The sequence below is a fragment of the Nicotiana tomentosiformis genome, chromosome 12 (assembly GCF_000390325.3).
Source record: "Nicotiana tomentosiformis chromosome 12, ASM39032v3, whole genome shotgun sequence".
NCBI lineage: Eukaryota > Viridiplantae > Streptophyta > Magnoliopsida > Solanales > Solanaceae > Nicotiana > Nicotiana tomentosiformis.
In genome coordinates, this window is record NC_090823.1 from 81,941,484 (window position 1) to 81,962,618 (window position 21,135).

A 21,135-nucleotide genomic window follows, 5' to 3' on the forward strand; every position below is an offset into this window, starting at 1 on the left:
CGCAGATCCCGATAGACAGGTTGACAGTCCTCCTAATAGGCTATCAGCTCAGCGGAAGTTGTTGGTGCACTCCACTTGCTCCAGAGTTGCCTATTTGGTTAGTATGATTTGGACATGTAATGATTGGTATGGCGGGGTCCTGTCCCGACCTTTATGACGTTATGTACTCTTAGAGGCTTGTAGACAGATATCATGTATATGGATACTTGTATGGTCTTGTCGGCCTAGGGTTTGAGTGTACAAATGATCATGTCAGCCTTATAGGCTCATATGTCACATGTATAAGTTTGTATATCATGTTGGGTCGTTCTATGTCGAGTATTCCCTTAAATTTTATTCTGGTAATCTCATGACGGCCCTTTTGTGGATCATGGCAAATACATTTGAAATACAATTTTCATACAAATCCCATACAACTATAATACAACTTTAATATAATTTTGATACATACATACATATATATATATATATATATATATATATATATATATATATATATAATTTTATTTAAAAAGAGTATTTATAACTTCAATATAAATTCATACAACATACACTCATTTAGAACTTATTTATAAATTTTGTATAATATTCATACAAAATTAATACAAGTACGATAGAATACAACTTAAATATACGTAAACCGCCATGAACCGCCGCCAGTAAAAAATATTATGTCTATACGTCACCTGCGAAGATCCATCTCCGACTACTAATGGCCGAATGGTGACCGTTAAGCCTTCATGTCTCCTCCATGAAAGGACCATTCACGATCTAAAGAGCTCCGATGATGAGCAAGAAGTTATGGCTTCCCCGAGCCACTACTTAAAATGGAGTTTAATGCTCCAACGATGACGACGACACTGAAGAGGAGAGGAAGAAGAGACGAATTAAAATATTTTTAAAAAAGGCAAATTAGGGTTCTCTTTTTCTCTTCTAAATTGATTAAAAAAAAAAGAAGTTTCAGAAGCCATTGGAAGGAGGGATTATAACTAAGTGATAACTTATTTATTGGGGCAAATAAGTTTATAACCTAGCTATGCTTGGTAAAAATTTCAATTTTTCCTGTGAATGAGGTTGCTCACATTGCAAATATCAAATCCGAATAAAGGAGAATAATCACGACAAATCAACAATCATTATAAAACTAATTAATTAGGATGACTTGCAAGTGCATGAATTTGATAAAACGTAGTTTAAAATCCCTTTCAAAATTTTCTTTCCTTTTGTCTAGTTTGCTTTATAAAGGAAAAAAATATTGAACATTATTTTCCTTTTTAAACCCACAAATTGAACTTACTCTATTTTTAGCCCTTTTATTCTATTTGTAGGTCATTCTTGATTTTTCCTAAAACTAAACAAATAAATCAAGAAAAAGGTAAATTGATTGTCCTTTTACTTTCTTTTCCTTTTCTCTCTCATATCCCGAGTCTCGAACAAACCAAAACAAGAAAAAACATTAACACGGGTAAACCGCACGGCAACATCTTCATGTCAATCTATTGACAGCTGAAAATTCTAAGAAAGAAAACCCAAGTGACAAAATCGAAGAACAGAAGAGAAGAAAATTCAGAAAGCAGAAAAAAATGGTATTCAACAGTCCAATAATTGTGGGTGTGGCTAATGTATCAGCAGATTTATGCCAATACGTAGCTTGTAATCCAGAAAGACTGAGCAGTGATGAAGTCCTTTATCTTCTCTTCTGTTTCCCATGTCAACAACTCAGGCGCTTTGCTCTTTGTCTTTGGACCTTTTTTTGTTTCCCTTTGCCACACCCATATGCTTTTTCCTCTTCAACCTCATCTTCTTCTTGGTCCTCAGATTCTGATTTGGATCTTGAAGTTGAAGATTCACACCCACATGCCAATTGATATCTTTTATGTATGTTTATTTTTCTTAGCCGGCAAAAAATAATAGATTATGTAATTTTTATATATGGGAAAAAGGAGTTAAAGATTTCATTTTTGGATCTATTTGTGAATACCCACATGCCAAGTTCCAATTTTTCATTTTGCTTGCTACCTACAAAATATTACTCACTATGTGATTTTGATCGTCTGATTGTTATTTAAAATTGTTGTAATGTAAGATTTCCAGATTGAATATGATATTGTAATTGGTGAAAGATTCTATCTTTGGCTCTTTTTGCCATTGAGAGGATCAAGTATTGTTTGGTGTTTTTGAAGATTTGTTGCTTTGCTGATTGTGTTGTGGTTAGTGATTTTGTGGGCATAATTTGGAAATCAGTAAAAATGGTTTTAAACTGGAAATAATGTATTTGGATGAACTACCTCTGGTTTTACTGTGGATATTTGCTTACCAAATACCTTAATCATGTCTATATGATTGGTTTTGAGTTATCTAATTAAGGAATAACTTTTCCTTCAATTTTGTCATTTTCAAGGACCACTATGGGGATAGGTATTCTTGATATTATTTGTTCAATTTTCAACTCTCAGGCACGTATTCAAGGTAAAACTTTCTTGGTTAACAGATATGTTTCATGAGCTTTGCTCTCTGCAAACATCTATTATTTCTCAACTGATAATGAACATGATGCATTACTATAGGTTAATCCCCCTTTTCATCTTTATTTATTCAAATTATAATTTTTTATGTACCAATCTCAATCCGTGATTTCCTCATTGTATATCTTCTTTTTTCCCCCCACATATATGCAGTCATTTAATTTTCCCATTTTGTACAGCATCACATGTTTGGTTCTTTAGTTCTTATCCAACTTTGAGGTAGTAGACTAGCAGTGTTGCATCAATGAAGATTCCAGGCATAGTTTGTGGGCATCTGATTTGAGGAATTGCCTTGTGACCTGTTAGTTGTTCTAGCCCCAGCTTAGAACCTGTTTCTGTTTATTGGCAATAACTTGTGTGTCATTTTTATGGAGTTGGCATCAATTTGATATCGATATGTTACGTTATCCTATTTCCATGTGAAATGTCCTGTAGTTGCTTCTTGGAATATTTTCATTTGGTTCAATATAGTCATGCTTATCTATTGTACCACTGAAACTTATGATGTATTAATTTGTGAACAAAATGTGATAGTTTAATTTGAGAATGCTGAAACTTACCTGGCTGCAGTAGAGAAAGGTATTAGATTCTGAGACTGGTTTGTGCTAAGGTAAGGTAGTTGCGTAAATTTCCCAGTATGATTATTGTTCTTCTTCAAGACGAGAGAGAAAGAGGGAAGATGTTTCGTTAAGACCCCTTGTGAACAATGAGAACTTCTGAATGAGATTCCTAGTTCTTACTTAGTTCCCCAGAGGTGATCAACTGATCATGGCTTACTTTCTTTAGACTTTTTAAGGTCCCAAAGATTTGATAAATCTACTAATTTTTCTACAATAGTTTACAGCAGCATGAATTGGTCCATACTCCCATTATTTTGTCATCTTTCAATGCTTTCTTCTTCTTGGCTGCAGTTCTGAGGTTATATCTTTGTATATCCATGTGTTGTTGCTGAACAATATGGTTTTGGTAAAATGTATTGGATGAATTTGATGCAAGGTTGTCTGTCTTTGTGTAATTTGTTGTATTGAAAAAACTTACCCACATCCGGTGTTTATATAGTATGTGCACGCCCAGGTAAAAGAATAACAATGCAACCTTCTGTGCAATGAACTTGATCAACAACTGACATAATACAGGCTAACCTATGTGGAATATTCAACAGAAGACCTAGCAAGAGTTTACTTTGAACTTATAGCCACAAGTAGTAGAAAAGGGCTTTCCATTTAATTGTATTTTCTTGATTGTTCCTCTTTTGATTACTTGGAGTGAATGATAAAGGGTTGCTATGAAAAAAAGAACAGCTCATTCCCCTTTTGTAGATTATGCTATGAGGAAAAGCGATACAAATTGGCAAGTTGCATATGAAGGCATTGAGGGAGGGAAAGATAAACTAAATGTTGCTCGCCCTCGAGTCAACCAACTAAACACTTCCTCTTCAAGGACCCAACAAGGCACACATTCACAACACACTACACATATGACCATGGTTGATAGCAACAATTATACTTTAGTATATGCGGTCAAAATACACTTCCCGTACTTATGCCCAATTTCAAAATGTCCAACACAGGAACATCATGATTATAACAATCCTGGCCTCGAAAACTAACTCAATGTCACAATGCACCCGAGTGTCATGGGCCGACTTTCTCACGCTCGCCAGCGGCACCGAATTGCCCGTGCGGCGCCTACAGTTCCCTTCGTTGTAGGCCAGCCTATCTCCTTCCAAAGTTTTCCAAGCACGATCCTGTGCCTGTGGTGAAACCTGTCTAGAAGGCATGCTCCAATTGTGCCGCCCGTAAGATGTCTAGGCTCTTGGCCTCGACATGTTGTGGCGCTTCTCATCTTAGGATCATAATCCATGCGCGCCCTGGGGTTTGTCTTAGGACATGTCTTGTCCCTCGCCTAGGACTGAGCATCGCTCTCGCGTGCACAGCCCAATCCTGAAGCTTGACACTCGCCTCGTGCATCTGCACTCTGCTTGTGCCTTGCCCGAGTAAGGCAACCTTTAGTCCTTGGCCATTGTCATGTGCGTCTTTCGTGCCATGCCCATACATAGCCCTTGCGACACACTTCCATCTCGTCTAGTGCAGTGTCGCCCCACAACTGCACGTTTAGGCCAACGGACCCTTGCTCGCATGGTTGAACCCAAGCCATGCTTACAAGTCGACACATAATGCCCCTAAGATAGGTGCATCAAGTATCCAATCGGCACAGAGGTCTCTGTCCAACATTTCGGCAGCCCACGGGGCATACCCGTCCCACATATCAAGCTCCAGCGCCCGTTTGGTGCCCAACGCTAGCCCGAAGGCGTCGCATCGTCCATAGAGTTCTCTAACTTGTATGGATACCTAGGATACTCCTTTGAGACGTCCAGGCAGGCCCTTGAGGTCCCCCATCAAGGTCGCTCATTAGATATGGCTTGGTGGCGGCACGTATGGGGGACGCAGGTCGAGCTTTCAACACCTATACCCCCTTTATATATGCTTAAAATTAAAAAGCCCAAGTTTTCTGAGTAGACAGGTCTAAGTCAGAGAATCAGAAGAGTATTTTCTCACCGATTCCAAATGAAGTCACAACCCCAAAATGCGGGTTGTGACATCCTCCCACACTCATTATGTCATCGTCCCCGATAACACATCATGGCCTACGACATCCCGGAGTCTGCCCCCTCAGGTATGTACATTGCGACTCCCTTTGTCCCGTGGGTTGGACTTCCTCGAAGTCCTGCTCAAAAGGAGTCGTGCCCCATGCACTTCTCCCCCAAGTATCTTCCAAGCGTGCCTCTGCACTTCACCTCCTTTCGGTGTTCACTTGGAAAGTGCCTCCGCACTTGCACCTTCTGGTGTCTAACTTTGTGATTGACCCACACTAATCAATCACACCATGACCCTCATGGCCTTCATGTCCGTCTAAAGATTTTCCCTCAATGATAAGCACATCAACGTGCTCTTTTGGCGCAACTCCCTTAGCCTTTTCACGCCTTCTGACATTGCTCCCGTAGCCCAAACTCTCCCGCAGCTTTTCCTTGCCCTCAGTACCTTTGAAGATGTCTTTGCTTCCGGACTCACAACTTCGCCCTAATGCCTCTTGCATAGGCGGATCCTCCCACACTCAATGTGGAGGATAGTTCTTAGCGCACACGTCCCACTTGGCATTCGGCCAGCTCTCGGGACGTCTCTTGGTGAGTACTACATTCTCAAAGTTATAGCATCGCCGCATTCACGAACAAAGCTCTTTGTTTTCCAACTGTCACTTCCTCAGCAAGTACCCAATGTTCCCGGTAGTACGTCAATACTCGCCCTATAGTCAGGTACTCACTTGGTCCTGCTAGCACGGCTTCCCGATCCGGTTGTGCATCGTACTTGGACTCTCAACGGTCCCCGATCATTCGGCGTACCCCTTTCCAGAATGATGACATATTCCAACTTAGAAATCCGCCCAATTCTGAAGCTTCGCTATTTCCTCGAATTCGTCTCCTCACCTTGGCAATGCCCTTAGGCAGTCCAAAAGTCTATCCCGTAAGAATGACACTCAACTGATGCGTCGCACGCATCTTGGCAAGATCTCTGCTGCGATCATGCCCAATGTTTATAGTCCACGACTCCCACTCTTTGCAATATGGTTGCTCGACCTGGCAAACATGGCCTTTCCGTGACCATCCGACTCATCAGCATATCACCACATTCAATAGCAACCCAGACTTTCTTCGACCAGTAATATCGTGTTCTCGATCTCTGGTGGCATATGAACATCAATCTTTGCTTTGACATGATCTCCGCACTGACATCCAAAATGCACTCGCCATCACCACTCTTTGCCTTGACATTGTGCCATGGCATAGTATGGCCTTAATCAGCTCTGATACCATGTGTCACGGGCCGACTTTCTCACGCTCGCCAGCGGCATCGAATTGCCCATGCGGTGCCTGCAGTTTCCTTCGCTGCAGGCCAGGCTATCTCCTTTCCCAGGTTTTCCAAGCACGATCTTGTGCCTGTGGTGAAACCTGCATAGAAGGCATGCTCCAATTGTGTCGCCAGTAAGATGTCTAGGCTCTTGGCCTTGAAATGCTGTGGCGCTTCTCGTCTTTGGATCATAATCCATGCGCGCCCTGGGGTTTGGCTTAGGACATGTCTTGTCCCTCGCCTTGGACTGAGCATCACTCTCGCGTGCACAACCCAATCCTCAAGCTTGACACTCGCCTCGTTCATCCGCACCCGGCTTGTGCCTTGCCCGAGTAAGGCAACCTTTAGTCCTTGGCCATTGCCATGCGCGTCTTTCGTGTCATGCCTATACATAGCCCTCGCGACACACTTCCATCCTGTCTAGTGCAGTGTCGCCCCACAACTGTACGTTTAGGCCAACGGACCCTTGCTCGCATGGCTGAACCCAAGCCATGCTTACAAGTCGACACATGATGCCCCTAAGATAGGTGCATCAAGTATCCAATCGGCACGGAGGTCTCTGTCCAACATTTCGGCAGCCCGCGGGGCATACCCATCCCACATATCAACCTCCAGCTCCCGTTTGGTGCCCAACGCTAGCCCGAAGGCGTCGCGCCGTCCATAGAGTTCCCTAACTCGTATAGATACCTAGGACACTCCTTTGAGACGTCCAGGCAGGCCCTTGAGGTCCCCCATCAAGGTCACTCATTAGATACGGCTTGGTGGCAGCACGTATGAGGGAGGCAGGTCGAGCTTTCAAGACCTATACCCCCTTATATATGCTTAAAATTAAAAAGCCCAAGTTTTCTGAGTAGACAGGTCTACGTCAGAGAATCAGAAGAGCCTTTTCTCACCGGTTCCGAATGAAGTCACAACCCCAAAATGCGGGTTGTGACACGAGGCTTGAATACTTAATCTAACAGAGAAGTCAAATAATGTTACATATCCTTTGTGAAACCATGTGCCCTCACAATAAAATAGAAGAGTAAGCAGTCCACATATCCAAATCACATGATCGAATATATTTTAAGGACTCATACATCTAAAGAAAAACCACTCACTCTTTCAAAGAAGTCACATGCATGCAAAAGGTACCATAGGCTTGCCCATTATGTAAACCTCTACTAATGTAGGCCCGCTCGGTCCGAAATCAACTAGGAATTTATTATGGTTGTAATGTGGACTAAGGGACGGGTATGATATATTTAGGATATAGTGGCTAACCCTTCTAAGCACTTTAACACATCACGTATTCAACTTTAAGCGCAAAATTCCTTCAATCCACTTCAATCATCACAAGATAGCTCATCCCAGAATATTTTTCCTTTTTCTTTACGCACTGCTTCAGATCACATCCACTTGTAAAAATAAGAAACCTTTATTTATTTATTTATTCTTTTTTTTCCTTTTGTATTTTTGCCTTGCCGCTAGTGGAATTTTATTTAAAATACAAGCGCATATTTCTTCTTTCTATTGGTTCCACTCAAAAGTTATCCCAAGTTTTCTCATTACTTCTTTCTAGCGCTCTCTTTACAATTCAAGTGCTTTAAGAGGTTGAAGGATCAAAATGATTCAATTAAGAATAAACGGGGATAGGCTTGTCATGCGGGTACCAAAAGAAAGGCTTATAGGCTCAAAAGGGTAACTAGTGATGATTTTATTTGTGATAGGCAACAAAGCTCAAAAAGATCAAAGAAAGCCTAACATTACTTTTCAAACCGAGCAACACCTAGGATTTCGATTCAATTCACATTCCGGACAAGTTCTAGACTCAAATGCAATAACATGGACTATGCAAAGAACTCACTTCACACATGGCACATGACTCCCTAAGGTCGATTTCATTCGGACTCTCAATCAAACAAGTATTCACAAAGCCAAGAGATATATTAAGCATAAAGCACAAAGTGAACACAAATAAAGCAACCGAGACATAAGAGTTATACCACATGCTATTCATTTTTATCAAGGCGTATCATATATTTAAAGCTAAGTAAAGGTGAAACATATGCCGGAACTTAAGTATGCGACCATCAAACAAGTCAAAAGATGCGAATCACATCATTTTTTCTCCTTTATTTCCTACATACTACTCTAAAAATAAAAAATAAATAAAAATTACTACCTGGAAGTTACATCCCATGAAAAATAATCGAGGCACGAAGAAAAACCACGGGGGATTATTACTACCTAGAAAAAATAAAAAGACATGTTTTTATATTTTTCTATTTTCTAATTTTTTTTGTATTTTTTGTTTAGACTTTAATCCCTCAAGAAAACTGTCTAGGAGATAGATCCACCATCGAAAAAAGTCCAAAGAATTCTTTAAAAAAAATCATCAATTAAACTAACACAACTAAAATAGCATAAAAAGTCACCGAGACAATCTCCTCACCCACACTTAAAATTATGCATTGTCCCCAATGCATAACATAAATAATAAGAGGGTAAAAGAAACTCTCTGGTAGGCCAAAGGCCGAAGCACTAGCAGCTCATGGGGTACTCAGATCTCTCCATGAGTATTTTACTTTGTGCAAGCACCCCGCATTTAGTTCTAACCATGCTCCTAAACAATAAAAAAAAATAACACTACAACAAAAAAAAAACTAAAAATAAAAGAAAGTAGTAAAGTTGGGTTGCCTGCCAACAAGCGCCCGATTTAACGCCGCGGCACGACGTGAACCACTTTCTGCCTCCACCTCGAGCTTATGAATTGAACCTCAAGTTTTGATTCAAGCTTTCGGTTATGCTCCAGGGGTGGCAAAACAAATCGAACTGGCCGAAGCATCCAATGTAGTATTTTGTACTTCTTGGCCTTTGCATGAGGTATGTAATCCTGACTTTCTGGCAAGTAAAATTCTAGAATGTACACACATTATTCCTCATTCCTTGACTTTTTAATTGGCTCGAATGACTTTATTTAAATATCATCGTCCAAACACAAAGTGGAAAAATACTTAGAGTGAGGACCAATGCGCTCAAATATATAAACTTTAGGTCTTTCCACATCCTCAACACCAATAACACTAGATTCAACTAAATATGTATCCTCAATATTCTTGGTTGACTCTAGTATCTCTTCTACAATAGCGGCATCCTCAAATTCTAATTGGCTAGGTTGTTGATATTCTACTCTGACCTCCTCCATTAGCACCTCGAATTCACGCTCTTCTTGGCTACTATCCCCAATATTGGCATGTTGAGCATTAAAAGCTTCAACCACTTGACTCACTTGAACCTCTAAGTTGCGAATAGTTGCCTCTTGCATTTCTATCTACAATTGTTTCTCATTATTTTGTTCCAGAAGGTACTTTAACATATCCTTGATCTCCTTCAGGTCTGCATCCCCAGGTTCTTTGTTCCTATTAACTTCACAAGTAGAACCATCATAATAAGGGGTGGGGGAGGATAAGAAATATCAGTACAACCATAAAAGTGACTATCTTGACCACCACACATATCACACACATTCCACACATAGGATTGAGTTGGTGCACATAACTCGCTCTCGGAAATATTTTGATAATTTTGCCATGGGTGATTTCCTCCACAATATGCATAAGGAGGATCAAAAGTAGAATTACCAACATAAAGACTCTCATAATTCCAAGATGTCATATCTCTCAAATCAAAAATAAAAACAAAATAAAAGTTCAAACTTGAAATTTAGCAATATGTACAGCTACAACCACACCATTAGTTCCCCGGTAACGACGCCAAAAATTTGATCAAGCCCAACTCTAGTCCTAAAAAGGATAAGCGGTCCCTGCAAAAATAATCCTGTCTAAAAGTTTGGAGTCGAATCTCACAGAGTACTAAGGTTTCACTATAACTGTTCAATATCACTAAGAAGACAAGCTTGAGCGATTCCTAGGTTATAAATATTAATATTCTTATGTCCAACTAATTAACTAACAAATTAAAGTAGTAAAAACAACTAGGGATACTAAGGGTTGGAAACAAGATTGGATAAAGCTAGAGTTATGATTTCCCTAATTGTTGGAATCCTTTCTGCTACGTCTCCTACAATTTCGCCTAAGTATTCTCTATTGATCATGAGCACTCGACTTATCGTAATTCTCTCTCGAGCAACTACTGGTCATGAGCACTCGAATTATCGTAATTCTCTCTCGAACAACTACAGATCAAATCTCTCTCGAGCAACTACAATAATTTACTAATCGTATTCTCTCGAATTCGCTAGCTCGCACTTTTTCACCGCCCACTATGATCACATCAAAGTTTTGTTATATCTAATCCCGCATAAAACCCGTCGTACTGATCTCTCATATACCTTGGAAGTGATGTTATTCGACAACAATCTAAATATGCACTCTTTCTCAAGCAATACATAATAAATAGGCACAGTCAATTGATGGTCATTCAATCAACAGTAATAAAACGTAGTTGAACAAGTAGGGATATGCAAAGGAGGTTCCATCAAACCCTAGATGAGAAAGTTTAGCTACTCATAATTGTATAAACAATCATAGTAATATTTGTTAGTATACTGTGTCCCAAAAAAATAAAATAAACAAAGGATGTTAGCTTAAGAAAACAGAAACAGAAAATTCCGAGTCCACAAGTTTCTTGTATGTCCTTATGGAATTTAATCTCCTCACTGTTGCCCAAGGTTATGGATTACTTCCTCCCAAGATAAAATGGAAAAACTATTCTGCAATACTGGCAATCGAAATTACAGAATTTCGGCGAACTCAACAAATGGAGCAAATCACACTTGACACTTATGTTTATTTAGAAAATAATACAATAATGTAGAAAAGAGGGGAGAAGTTTTCAGATTTTTCATCTATAAAAAATGAGACCAAGCCTCTAAATTTATAGACAAGAAGGGATGAGTTGAAGAGGTGCAATCCAAGAGGTGCCTCTTCAATTTCCCATTCACACCTTTTAAAAAAAACCCAACAATCCTCCACATGAATGGGGAATGGCTATATGATGAAAACATGCATAAAAAATTGTGTGATTCGCACGTAAGGATTAACCGCATCTGGATAAATAGGTTTTCCTTTGAACTTTCTATAGTGAACTTATGTCGGATATACTCGGTCAATCAGTAGATTTGATATCTTTGAACCGTCGAACTTTGGTGTGTATCTAGACAACCATAAGTCACACAATCAACCTTTAGCCATCTTTGGTTCTCATTGTTGTGTTCATTTCAGCCATGAACACCGCCTGGTTCATAAGTGCGTAGAGAACTGGACTTATAGAATTCTCCTTGAAGCGGCTTACATTTCACACTTACATAAGTGATTCCTAAATGTGTTATCCCATAGATACACTATTTGATATACCCCGTATCAAACTTAGAAACCATTAAAAAACTTTAACGTTTTATCCTTGGTACTGAATATTGTCTTCATCACGAGAATAGACCAAAATTTTATTTGACAATGTTGAACCGTCACTAATGACTTTGTTTGATCTCCTTAAATCTAGATCTTGGGATCTCCAGTCTTATAGGTAGAGTTATCGCGACAGTGATTTGTCCTCGACCATAGTCTCATTCCCTTTGATGATATCTCATTTACCTCTCTAGTTAGGCCTTTTGTAAGTGGATCTGACACATTATCGATTGACTTCACGTAGTCAATTATGATAATTCCCCCAGAGAGTAGTTGTTTAACAGTTTTATGTCTTCGCCGTATATGACAAGATTTTTCGTTATACATAATGCTCCCGGCCATTCCTATTGTCGTTTGTCCATCGCAATGTATGCATATAGGTGCCAATATTTTGGGCTAAGATGGAATTTCTTCAAGAAATTCCGGAGCCATTCAACTTTTTTCATCGGCCTTGTCTAAGGCTATAAACTCAGCCTCCATTGTAGAGTGGCAATGCACGTTTGTTTGGACGATTTCCAAGACATTGCTCCTCCACTGATTATAAAAATATATCCATTTGTGAATTTAGTTTAGGTTGATCCGGTGATCTAATTTGAATCACTATACCCCTTAATAACCGCAGGATACTTATTATAGTGTAATGCATAGTCATGGATATATTTTAAATATCCCAAAACTCATTTTATTGTCATGACAGTTCAATGTGAACTTCCTTATATCGTAGATTAATACGTCTCGACTTTCTATTGCATATAAGATTATTGACTACACTTAATGTAGCAATAGTACATTATAACAACAGGTGGAAGAATGATTGGCATCAGTTGTGGCCACAACCTTTTAATATATAACACATTTCGCAATCACTTTGTCATTTTCATGCATTTGTATGCTATTTACTCATACGTATATATGATATGCAAATTATAGCACCTTCATTCATGAAACAAATCCAACTTGCAATGGATTTTGGTCATGTTCATCGGTTGGTTCACCTCATTATAGACCAACGTATTAATACATTTGTGCATGAACGTTCATGTTTATACAAAACATACAAATGCACTTTTTATGAAAAGTCACAACCTTTCAGGTGACACCCTTTCATAAATGAGCTAAACATTATAAATGTGCAAGAAAGAATAAATCATTTCTGGAAATGGACGTAAACAATTTTCGAATTTGTAGTTTTATCACTAGTCATCACTAAGACTAAACAAGTAATGAATTTACCGACTATCATATCAATATCCACTAAGGATTGGTGGGGTTAAAAAATTATATCATTTAGACATTACGTCTAACATTGACTTTTGTCATGCATAAGCTAAAAGCCCCCACATTTTAAATATTTCATCAACATATCATCCACATATAATCAAATAATGACTATATGATTTGAAGTATTCTTAACGTAAACACATTTGTTTACACTCGTTAATTTTGAAATTATTTGACAATATTATTTGGTCAAATCTCGCATGTCACTATTTGGGTGCTTGTTTTAGTCTGTAAAGTGACTTAACAAGTCGGCACACCTTTTTTTTTCCTTCAGGAACCATGAACCTTTCAGGTTATTCCATGTAAATTTCTTCCTCTAATAGCCTGTTTGGCCAAGTTGGAGAAATCAGCTTATTTTGAGAAGTACTTTTTATTTTTGGAGAGAAGCAGTTTGTATTTGGTTCATCACTCTGAAAAGCACTTTTGAGCAATAATTTATGTTTGGCCAAGCTTTTCAGAAAGTGCTTTTAAGTATCAAATTACGAATAAGGACATGAATAGATTTACTTAATAGTTAATATTATAAGTAAATAAATAATCTTAAAAAATTATTATTACAGGCAATAATTAAATCTTTTCATTTTATTTAAGTAAAATATGAAAATAAAATTTAAAAGTACTTAATTCTTTTAATATAAGTTAAATATATTAAAAATCATTCAACAAATATAAAAGCATTCACCCCTAAAGTCACTATATATTAGAAAGCTATCCTAAAAATAATAAGAAATATTTATACATTAATATCCTAAGTATTAGGTTTAACGGTTATTTTTTTATATATTATATTTTGTTAAGGGTATTTTTGGTAAGAAGAAAAGTCAAAACTGCTTATGCTTTTGCTTTTGGGAAGAAGCTACTTTTTTCTGCTTCTTAGAAACTGTTTCTTCTCAAAAGCACTCCCCTCCCCAAAAAAAAAAGCTTGGCCAAACACCTCAAGTTAGGGGGAAAAGTGCTTTTGAGAAAGAAAAAAAAAAAGCACTTTTGGCCTCTTGAGAAGTTTGGCCAAACAGACTATAAATCTCAATTAAAGAAGGTTGTCTTCACATCCATTTGATGGATTTCAATACCATACATTGTAGCCAATGCCACTAATATCCATATGTACGTAATACTCATAACTGACGAGTATGTATTAAAATAGTCAAGGCCTTCTCGTTGTCTATATCCTTTGACAATAAGTCTTGCCTTATACATGTCAATAATACCATCATCTTTTATTTTCCTCTTGAAAATCTATTTGGAACCCAATGGTTTGTTCCCTAGAGTAAAATCAACAAACTCCCAAGTATGGTTATTTAATATGGATTTTATCTCACTATTGACTGCTTCTTTCCGAGGAAGACATAACTTCTTTCAAAGTTTGAAGCTCATTTTCTAACAAGAATGTCAGAAAATCTGATCCAATGGAAGTAGTTGTCCTTTGATGTTTACTACGTCTTGGATTCATCTCATTAGGTATACTTTCCTTTGCTTCTTCCAAAGTCGCTTAGGTATTTCATTAGACGACTCACATTCCTTTTTATACGGATAATATTCACAAAGAATTCAGCATTATCTTATTCGATTACCGTATTTATATGAATGTCGAGATTTTTTTATTTATGAACCAGAAAATGATATGCCATACTATTTGTTGCATATCCTATGAAAACGCAATCAATAATTTTCGGTCCGATCTTTACCCTTTTGGATTTAAGAATTTGCACTTTAACTAAGCACCCCGATACTTTAATATATTTAAGTTGCTTTCTTCCATTCCATTTTTCATATGGAATGGATTGTGTCTTGCTATGGGGAACTCGACTGAGTATGCGGTTATCTGTAAGAATAACTTTCCCCCCACAAGTTCTAGGGTAAAGCAGAACTTATCAACAAAGCATTCACCATCTCCTTTAATGTTCTATTCTTTCTTTTTGCAATTCCATTAGATTGTGGTGACTAAGGGTTGTCGTTTGATGAATAATACCATATTCCAAACATATTTCTTTAAAAGGAGATTCACATTCACCGCCCCTATTACTTTGTTGAGCCAACCACATGAACTGCTATTTGTATCACGATAGAGCCAGAATTAATAAATGGTGAAATTTTTAATCTTCAAACCAATCTGACACATTCAGAATTAATAAACGGTGAATTTTTTTAATTTTCAAACCAAGTAATAAATTGGTGTATAAAATCACTAAGATTTTAATCTCCAAAACGAGTATTAAGTTACTTAGACTTTAATTTCCGATAAATGAGTAGAAAGCCACGAAGACTTTAATCTTAACGAACGAGTAAAAAATCACGCAGATTTTGATCTCGAAGCAGGAGTATCACGAAGATTTTAGTCTCCATAACAGTGTAGAAAATAACGAGAATTTTAATTCTCTTCCCAAATGATTTTCCAACTAAACCATTATAACACTTTAAACAGTTTGATCTCTTTCTCTAATCAAACACATATATGTTCATCTTTACACATATTATATTCATGATCTCAAGAATATTTCAAATATTAGTATAAGTCTCGTACTTACAACCTTAGATACTTTTTAGTTTCAAATTTTCTTTTGTAACAGATACAAAAAGAAAATTATTCAGAAATAAGGTACGCCTAAGCATAATTTTTCTATAACATATAAAGAAAAGAACCCATTGAATCACTGACAGTTGAAGGAAAAACGGATAATTGTCAAACAATTTCTAAAACTGACTTGGTTGTCTTCGAGATATAGCTGGAATGTAATCGATCAACTAGAAAATTTCGTTGTCCAGTCTTCAAAGTATATTGGAACAAAATATGCCTTCCGCATATACCTCAAAACCACCTTTATTTTACTTGCATCGTAACAAGATTTCTATCTATCTACCATCCTTCAATTATTCTATTAAATTCCTTAAGATTGTTAGTATACTGTGTCCCAAAAAAAGGCACAAAAAAAAACAAAGGATGTTAGCTTAAGAAAACATAAATAGAAAATTTCGATCCCACAAGTTTCTTGTGTGTCCTTAAGGAATTTAATCCTCTCACTGTTGCCCAAGGTTATGGATTACTTCCTCCCAGGATAGAACAGAAAAACTATTCTGCAATACCGGCAATCGAAATTATAGAATTTCGGCGAACTCAACAAACAGAGCAAATCATACTTGACACTTATGTTTATTTGGAAAATAATGCAACACATGTAAAAAAGAGGGGAGAAGTTTTCAGATTTTTCATCTATAAAAAATGAGACCAACCCTCTAAATTTATAGACAAGAAAGGGTGAGTTGAAGATGTGCAATCCAAGAGGTGCATCTTCCATTTCCCATTCACACCCTTTAGAAAAAACCCAACAATATTCAAAAGCATTAAACTACAGATTAAAGAAGAACGGAGAGAAAAACTCTTGTGATTCGTGCTCCCTAGTGTTCCGTAGTCTTTTGCCTCTCCAATAATATCCCTCTTCTTCAAAAACTAACTTTTAGAGGTATTTATATCGTGGGGCCGAAGTCTACACGTCCAAACATAATGAGGAAATAAAAGTGGCTCGTATAAGTATCGTCGGCGCGTGGCATTGTCAGAGGCACCAACATTACTCCGCGAGGCACCATCAGAAGCGCCAACAGTACCCCGCGAGGCACTATCAGAGGCGCCAATGACAATGCACTGGACAAAGCCTTGCACTGTCTACGGCCGTAACTTTTCATTGCCTTGCACGTCTTCTTTTATTGCTCTATTTTGTAGCTTTGAGGTACCATTTCGTGCAACTTTTTTCAACTTCATGTCCAAGTATTCCTACACGTAAAATAAACTCTATTAAGCTCAATTGTCGCACAAATTAGTATCCAAACAACAAACAAGTAGGATAAATAACATCAAAATATATAAAATTATAGCACGACATCAATAAACTAATCTTTTACTGTCATATAAATAAAAATGGCTAACTGTGTCAGCATTTTACCTCCTATTTGATGGCTCCTATCTTTAAAATTAACATTCACCACACTTCTAGTCATATCTAGATGCGCTAAGCAAACTTTATTGTGTACATGTAGCGTTTTGACGATAAACACTCATCAATAGCACCATTAAGTTATAAATTTTTTTTTAAAGTAGTAAAAAGAATGAAAAATTTGTTAATAGTGGGTCTTTGCTTTATATTAAATGACGTAGTCATTACTTGCTACGGGCAAAACGGAATAACGAAAATCCCTTTCATATTCAAGAGTAAAAAGATCGAAGATGATCTCCATTTAAGTTTGATCCAAATTAACTTATATTATGTGATGCTCGAGAGTACTCTTATTAATTGTGCCAAAAGAATAATAATAATAAGGAGAAGAAGTACCAAATAATAATAGGGGTGGGCATAAAATTCGAAAAATCAGACCGGACTGAATTAATTAGGTATTTCGGTATCGGTTCTTAGGTTCTTCGGTATTGGGTTCTTCGGTACTGATTTCAGTAGAAGTGTTTTTAAAACGTTTGCTACTTTGGTACCAACTGTTACTCAGCAACATTTTGCTTGTTAACTTGCCATTGATCTCTGATTACTTTTACTTAGGATGTCTCCTGATGCTCTCCTCAACCTGTTATTACTTATCGTTCTTATTTTAAGTGGTTAACATTTCATTGTTTTTCTGTTTAGTATATTAGTTGATAAATAGGTTTTTATTTAGTGTGGCAAAGAATATGGTAAACAGCTCGATCCTAACTCACTTTGCCACAGAATCATTGTCAAATCCTTGTTGAGATCATGAGATGGATAAGTTATGTCAAATTTCATTACACAATGACATAGTTAAAACAGTTAGATACTCTTTAAAATTACTTCTTATTCTCCTCGTTATCTAAATATTGATGTTTGTTTAAAGTTCAAATCGTTGAATACTTATATGTTACTCAGCATGAAATTCGTTTCTTACAATTGTTAGTTGCGTTTCTTACAATTTGTATTACTCTATTAAGTGATTCTTGGTTGCAGAGATGTTTATTACTCCATTGTCCATTCAGTAATTCTTTGCAGGTAATGCTTCTGGCACCACCGATTGCTGAAACTAAATTTATGTAATTCCTGTATAAAATTTGAATATGCGAAGGTCTTGATTTTAATTAGTGAAATGAATATTTGGTTGACTACCGACCGTAATGAACCAAACAAAAAATAGCGAATCATCGAACTATTTTGGTACGGTATTTGGTATGCTCAATTAATAAATTGAATTCCAACATATAGTTTTTAAATACCGTATCGAAATAGCGAACGTTCACCCCTAAATAATAAGTGATCACTGATGTGTGGCTATAATTCTATATTTTAGTACATTATTTGCCTTGCATTTTGTATGCTTTAATGATAAACTACACTTTATTTATGCGTAATGGAGTCTATTTTATGTGTAGGTGAAATGGAGATGAAAGTAGAGCAAAAGGAATAATTAAAGTCTAAAGCGTGCTCGAAAACAGTTGAAAAAAAGAAAGAAAGAAGTGAGCAACGGATAAATGAGAAAGCTGGTGAAACAAGCTTAATAGCTCGCGTGGGAGCTGGCTAGGCGAGGTCCACCTCGCGTTAAGGCTGGCGACGCTAGGTCTGGGGCGAGGTCCTGCTCGCGTGAAGCCTCGCGAGGCGAGGTCTGAGGCACGCACACTCCCAACTTTGAAGGCTTATTTCGTCTCCTGGTTTGACTAGGACTTGGCCTATGTCGTTTAGGTCTTTTCCTACACATATAAATAGACATAAAACGTCACTTTTGAAGGAGTTTTTGCAACCGGAGGCAAGGATAGCTCGTGAAACAACCGTTGGGAGTTAGAATCATTGATTTCTACATCCTTTCATCTTTACTTTGTAATTTAATTATGCAAAACATTTGGGATATTGTTACTATTAGTATGAGTAGCTAAACTCCTAATCTAGGGTTTTAGTGGAACCTATTGGAGGATGATTTTCCTGTTACGTTAATATAGATTTGACGTAGTATTTTCTCTATTTGTTCAACTATATTATTATTGTTGTTGATTAAAGGGCCCTCAATCGACTGTGCCTATTTAGTGTATATTACTCGGGAGAGAGTGCATATTTAGGTAATTGTTGAACAACATCACTCCTAACATATATGAGGGATCAATACGAAGGGTTTAAAGGTGGGATTAGGGATAACGAAACCTTGGTGCGATCCGAGCGAGCCATATTTAATGCCAGCTAGTGTAATTCGGGAGAATATGTCTAATAGATTGTGGTAGTTACTCGGGAGAGAATTATAACACTTAGAGCGTTCATGATCGGTAGAGAAGACTTAGGCAAATTTATAAAAAATGTAGCGGAAAAGATTCCGACAATAGGAAAAATCATAACCTTAGATCATTCCAATTCTTGTCAACAACCCGTTCGTAATTAGTTATTAATTATTGTATTTTTATTACGTGATATTTAGATAGTAAACATCAGATTTATTTCTTAAATATTTCTGAAAATTGATTGCGTGAATTTTTATGAGTCTAGTAGTTGTGTTTAATAGGTTAATTCCCTATGGGATTTGACTCCGGACTTATTAACAGGAATATATTTACAACGACCGCTAAGTCCTTTTAACAAGGCATAGTTGGGCGTGATCAAATTTTGGCGTCGTTGCCGGGGAATTAATAGTGTTATTAATTGCAGCTAAAAGAATTGCTAGAATTCTTAGTGTAGTCAATTTTCTTCATTTTAAACAAAATACATTAAAATTCTAACGTTTGTAGTCTTGGGTGCTACAGGTGCACGCCTAGAAACTCCTCAAGAACTAGTCAATTGTTCGAAGCATTATCAGATCCTGAGAAAGTTTTCAAGGCACTGAATCGTGCAAATAAGAAGGGAAAACAGCAACAGAACTCAACAGAACAAATCGAACCAGACATGGATGACGGAGTAGAAAATCCAAATAATAGAAACAATGAGAATGACCCGAACAATCAGGGTGTGGTGCCTCTTGTGCCAGAAGCAGCATTGTATGACTGGGCACAACCCACCACCGAAATTCTAGCAACCGCAATTGCAGTCCCTCAGATACAAGCGAAATTATTTCAAATCACAAACAACATGCTACATTTGTTGCAGAACAAGGGACTGTTCTCATGGTCATACATTGAAGATCCTCGGCAGCATCTGAAGAATTTTCTGTCGATATATGTCACGCAAAGGCAACCTAATGTGACACCGGAAGCAATAAAGATATTATTGGTTCCATTCTCGGTGACAGGAGAAGCTCAGACTTGGCTTAATTCACTCCCCATAAACTCCATCACTACTTGGGAGGAATTAGTCAAGCAATTTTTGAACAAGTTCTACCCACCCAATAAGATTATCAAACAAATTTATGATATATTGAGCTTCAGGCAGAGACCAATAGAAACACTACAAGAAATGTGGGAGAGGTTCAAGGGTATGCTAGTTAAATGTCCACATCATGGCATTCCAGATCAGATGTTGGGGCAGAGGTTTTACATGGGACTGGCAAATGGCTTAAAGGCCAATGTTGATGCTTCAACAGGTGGAGCACTTTTGAGCAAAACATTCAGAGAATGCAAGATCCTACTTGACAAAATGGCCCAAAACTCAGGATGGATGACAAGAGACTCTACGATCACTCCTGTAGTTCATTCAGTGGCTTTGGACCCAAACAACTCCATAGCTGAAAATATGGCCACTCTAATGACGCAAATGAGTATCCTCACCAAAACAATTTATGAATCAGGCTAGAAGCAGCAGTTACACATAGTTGACGCAACTAATGGGGGCTTATGTACACCATGCATTAACCAACCATATGTATGCTCGTGGAGTGCGGAAGGTGATAACCAGCACTACCAGGAAGATATGAACTATGTGGCCAACTATGGGGGACAGAGGCAAGGTGGTCAGAATTGGGGGCAGCAGAATCAACAATATAGGCCAGTACAGCAGCAGTACAATAACATCAACAATCCTGGAGCTATGCGACCACAGGGTCAAATTGTGCCTTACCAAAGGCAACAGGGTTGCAACCAGCAAAATCAGCAGCTAGCTT

General features: G+C 37.6%; 1 long non-coding RNA gene and 1 other non-coding gene across 2 annotated transcripts; one reads left to right on the plus strand and one right to left on the minus strand.

The window, feature by feature from the left end:
* Window positions 1-1,170: 1,170 nt before the first annotated feature.
* LOC108946314 (uncharacterized) lies at window positions 1,171-3,516 on the plus strand. Its single transcript, XR_001970636.2, has 2 exons — window positions 1,171-2,469; window positions 2,705-3,516. It is a non-coding gene; the product is annotated as an uncharacterized lncRNA (long non-coding RNA).
* Window positions 3,517-20,435: 16,919 nt separating this feature from the next.
* Window positions 20,436-20,542, minus strand: LOC117278472 (small nucleolar RNA R71). The gene has a single exon (XR_004508842.1). It is a non-coding gene; the product is annotated as a small nucleolar RNA R71 (small nucleolar RNA).
* Between the last annotated feature and the right edge of the window lie 593 nt (window positions 20,543-21,135).